This window comes from Euprymna scolopes, chromosome 21 (genome assembly GCF_053919585.1).
Source record: "Euprymna scolopes isolate OS-2025 chromosome 21, ASM5391958v1, whole genome shotgun sequence".
Lineage (NCBI taxonomy): Eukaryota > Metazoa > Mollusca > Cephalopoda > Sepiida > Sepiolidae > Euprymna > Euprymna scolopes.
This window is the reverse complement of record NC_136502.1, coordinates 81,512,219-81,517,808: the sequence shown is the minus strand read 5'-3', so window position 1 is coordinate 81,517,808 and position 5,590 is coordinate 81,512,219. Positions and strand designations below refer to the sequence as shown.

The 5,590-nt window shown below is 33.1% G+C and overlaps 1 pseudogene; it reads left to right on the top strand.

Moving 5' to 3' along the window:
- The first annotated feature begins 1,011 nt into the window (after window positions 1-1,011).
- On the top strand, window positions 1,012-1,148 carry LOC145243178 (U2 spliceosomal RNA; annotated as a pseudogene).
- The last annotated feature ends 4,442 nt before the right edge of the window (window positions 1,149-5,590 follow it).

Sequence of the window (5,590 nt, the reverse complement as noted above, 5' to 3'; positions counted from 1 at the left end):
AGATCAGATGTGATAGAAGGCTGCATCACGCGGCATTTGGCAGAAGATGGATACATGTAGCAAGTCTGTGTGTACGAAGAGGAGCCAAATTTGAATACGTGTTCCCCGCCTAGGTGTGGAACGCGCAGTTCTGTAAAGTAAAATTAAACAAGTAGCCTCTCAGCTAGCTGAGTGTGTGTTGCATCCCTCCCCGATTAGGAAGCCTCCAAGATCCCCACCCTCTCCTACTTGCAATTTTTGTTTTCACCCCTTCCTCTAAATTTCATCCATCTTGGAGAGAAAGAAATAGGAACTAACCCCCACCCTTACCCACAAAATTTTCTTTTCTCCATTCACCCGCATCTAGAGGGCATCTCCACTTAGAGACTGACCAGCAGAAGCGAGGTTCCTTTTACAAACCTAGTGGAACGGGCAGTCTATCAACTAGACGGGATTGGGAGGGTCCTACTAATGACCCCCCCGCCTCTTTTTTTTTTCTTCCCCCCCGCCCTCGACACAAATGAATTATTGTACCATTTTTATTGTTATCTTTTTTGTTTTTACACGTCAATAAAAAATGTTTGAAAAATTGGGAGTTAAGTAGGACGTCCCCCAGCATGAAAGGTTGAATGCGGTATCATGGTGAAAGAAGTTACTAGCTGGGAGAAACTTTTGATTTTGATTAGTTCTGGAGTGACAACGATGACCAACGACCCCCATAATTCCCCCTTTTGAGTTGGCCATGTGCGTAAGTTTTTTGTTCAGTGTTGATTTTCAATGTATTTTTAACATGAATAAAGGATTTAATATCTCAAAGTGTAGTATCTGCCGGAACAGATACTGCAAGCAAAGACCCTATGAGGGGGCGGCCCCACATATAAGACCTTGGTCAATGTAGGGGCAACCCTTCATACCAATTGTCACTATCCAGCTCCCCTACTCCCTCGGGAGTTGGTTCCCCATTTCCCTTTCACTCCTCACATTAAAAATCGGCCTTGTGCCTAATTTGCTCGGTGGGGGAGCAAATATATGCCCTTTTCTTGGCCTTTTGGCCAAGATCAAAGTGTAGTATCTGTTCTTACTAAATGCTGTACTTATGTTTGTAACTTTGTGATATAAAGTGGGGAATCACTTTTCTGTATTAATTAAATGTAAAATGATCACCCACTTTACAACCAGTCAGTCTCAAAGCTATTCAAGTCATTCTCCAGATCATTCAAGTTGTTTTTGAAGGATTCCAATTATTTTTTAAGCATTCAAGTCATTCTTAAGGTCATTCAATTCATCCTTAAGTTCATTAAAATCATTCTAAATCATTTGCTTTTTATTTATTTAAGTCATTTCAGCCCATTTTTCGGTCATTTTAGTTTATCTTTAAGAATTTCATGTCAATCCTACATTGACGCATTCATTCATTACACGAGAGCACGCGAGTAATGGCTATCGGCCTTGTTTTTAAAGAGACTGACAGGTCAATAATATTTCAGTACTCAATACGTCTCAACAACTCATCAAAAATCTACTACTACTCATCTGTTGATATTGAGGAGAATCTAATTTCAGGTGGGTCACTTTAAAATCTACATATGAATATAAACTGAATATAAGCTGAAGGAACTCAAGTTTTATATTTATATATATATATATATATATATATATATACAGGGTGACCCCCCACAAAAAAAACAAAAGCTAAATGGACGCCATCTAGAACGTATGCTGTAGAACGGATTAAAAAAGGCCAAAGACCTTACTGTTTTGATGTGACGCTTTGAATATAATAAACTAGTTTGGACAAAAAGTTCATTTAATTCGGACTAAACACTAAGAAACGGGGCCTAATTAGAGTTGGGGCCCGTTTTTGGGGGGTCATCCTGTATATATATATATATATATATATATATATATATATATATATACACACAAACATATTTTATCAAAAGTTTTGGTTTCGGTTTTGATTCAAGCTGATGCACCCAAGTCATATGGATGTATTTTTTTTATTTTTGAAATCGCAATTTTATGATATATAAAAATCAACAGAACATTAACTCTATAATAATATATACGAAATCTATCCTGCCTTAACGGAGTACAAAATAGACTTTGTAGCTTCGTGGGGGATGCCCTCTTCTCTTCCCTGCAACCTCTTTCCCACAGAAGAGATGTTGCGAGCCTGTCTCTGCTTTATCGTTATTTTCATGGCAAGTGCTCAGTTGAGCTTCAATCTATGGTCCACCTTCGCCAAACTTTCACGAAAAACACTCGCCTAGGCAAAACCACTATCAATAATTTCCCAACACGTTTTATCTGTGCCTAAACCTAAACGTAGATTCTACGAACAAAGCTTCTTTCTTAGAACTGCACGCCTGTGGAACTCTCTTCTGATTGCCTGCTTTCCAGCTGAATATAATCTGATTGTCTTCAAGTCCAACGTAAACAAGTTCTTGATTAACCGTCCCCCTAAGTAATCCGATTTACAAAATTCCCACTACTTATGTTTACTATGCTATAATCACATTGACTTATGTATACCCATTAACCCTTATCCTCGAGTGGCCCCCCCATGCCTTTATAAGCGCTGATTCCTGTGTTAAAAAATAAATAAATAAAAAAAATAAACTCATATTCTTCATCTAGAATTTCTTGCATAAACTTTCTCGAAAAACACTCGTCTAGCCAAAATCACTCTCAATAATTTCTCCCCCCCCCTAAATCTGTGCCTAAACCTAAACATAGATTCCGTGAACAAAGCTTCTTTCTTAGAACTGCACGTCTGTGGAACTCTCTTCCGTTTGCCTGATTTCCAGATGACTACAATTTGATTGCCTTCAAGTCCAATGTAGACAAATTCTTGATGAACCGTCCCGCTAAGTAATCCAATTTACAAAATTTCCACTACTTACGATCACTACGCTATAATCCCATTGACTACTGTACACGCATTAACCCTTATCCTCGAGTGGCATCCGGGCCTTGATAAGTGGTTACTCCTATATATATATATAAAAAAACATAGTCTGCTCTTTCAAAGTTATAACAAAAGCTTTGCAAGTTTGCTTTGTCAGACAAAACTCCGAAATTTGTGTTTAAGACTCAATCCAATCAGATAATCTTTTGAAGAAACAATTCTTTGTCCATTATTTAATATAACTGCATTGTTCATAAAATTAGGTGTGAGCATTTTTCATGAATTTGCTATTGTCCACCAGCGTATTATCAATTTAACGAAATATGACATGTCAGCCAGATCAGGAAAATAGCTCTCACGAGCTGCAATAATTGTCTCATGAAAATTTCATAAACAAAATTAACATTTTGTTTATTGTCACTAGGATGCTATGTTCTTAATGTTAGCTTTGGAGCCTTGCATACTTTATCAAGTAGGGCAGTATCTTTGTTATATACTTTGTGTAAATTAGACCAAGTAACACATATACAAGAGCTTTTCCTCTCATATATATATATATATATATATATATATATATATATATATATATATATATATATATATATACAGGGTGTCCACAAAGTCTGGCTACATTATGCAGCCAGACTTTGTGGGAACCGTGTAGATTATGTAGCTAGACTTGTTCCTTGCTAATAGAGTCAGATGGTTTTGTGGCCAGGTTCGAATATCCAAACCAGCTGTAATCATAACTCCCTGCATTGATAGATTCCTGAAAGGATGAAACATTAATGTCCATAGGTATTAAAAAAATTACCATAGTAATAATTTTATATATATATATATATATATATATATATATATATATATATATATATATATATATATATATATATAGGGTGCCCATAAAGTCTGGCTACATAATCTACGCGGTGCCCACAAAGTCTGGCTACATAATGTAGTCAGACTTTGTGGACACCCTGTATATATATATATATATATATATATATATATATATATATATATATATATATATATATATATATATATACTAGACTATCCGTGACCCGTTGGGTCAGTATGTTATATTAGCTATGGAATTAATGTATGAGTGTGACACTTGTGACGTAAAGAAAATAGTTTTTTGTGACATAACAGAAACATCTCTATGAAATTATATTAAAATGAAAAAAAGAATATAGATAGATTTCTATGAGTAGTTCTGTTGATAATTGTTTATTTTTGAAAAAAAAAAAAACTTACACCCATTAAATTATAAATGGTTTGCCATACTTATAGGTAAATCTGCACTATTCAAATTTTGATATATCGTTTAATTTAAACACGAAAAAAAAACTATTGGGACGCTGAAAACGTACATAATAAAACAATACGTTGTAAAATGTTCTTATGTTTGTCAAAGGTTAAAGTAAATTTATTTGTAAGAAAATTGCGTTAAAATAACTTAAACGTAATATGGAAATGAACGATGTAAAAAAATGCAGAAAGTATTAACAATTATTTAGATAATTTAAACGTGAAAAAAAAAAGAAACAATTGGGACGCTGAAAACGTACACAGTAAAACAATACGTTGTCAACGGGTCAAAGTTGATTTATTTGTAAGAAAATTGCGACAGTATACTTGTAATAGAGAATAGTTGCAAAACATCATAACCCTTTCCATATTAAATAATAATTTCTAAATAATAAAGTTAATATTTCAGTGTGCGGGTCAAAATCTGCAAAAGAAGCGATTTGTGTTTATTTGTTTACGTTGTTATGGGTTAATGTTTATGCGCACATGTGCAACCGGATGTTGTAAACCGGAATGTAGGTTACCTCACTCGTTACAAGGTCATTTGAGTTTTATAATTATATATATATATATATATAAGTATATATATATATATATATATATATATATATATATATATATATATATATATATATATATATATATATAGTAATGTGATTGTACTGGAAAGAACGAGCACTTTTTCTTTCCTGTATTTTAATTAAACTAGTAATTTCACTATTACATTAAAATACACTCTGCTCTTTAGACTATTGTTCTAATCTCCTTCAAATTATATATGTATATATATATATATATATATATATATATATATATATATATATATATATATATGATGATGAGAAATATGGAAATAGTATTCCGACAAAATAGAGAAATGAAAAGGAACAAACCGTATTATGTGTTCATCAACGTTTCGTCTTTAGGAAGTCTCGAAATAAAGACGAAACGTTGATGAACACATAATACGGTTTGTTCCTTTTCATTTCTCTATTCCCTCCAGAGGAAGTCTCGAAATAAAAACGAAACGCTGATGAACACATAATATGGTTTGTTCCTTTTCATCTCTCTCTCTCTCTCTCTCTCTCTCTCTCTATATATATATATATATATATATATATATATATATATATATATATATATATATATCATGTATCCATATACTATGTTATAAGGACATACATTTTTATGTTTATTTTCAATATTTACTTGAATGGTGCTCAATACGCAAGTAGAGCTATGTAGCAAGTTATGAAAATATGTAGATATCAAGTTATGGAGAAACTTCCGCATGTAATCTCCTGTTGGAAATTGTCAAGTTAAAATTTTAACCTGACGATTCCTTATGTTAATCAAACGTAGGTTAATTACCAGATATTTTATAAC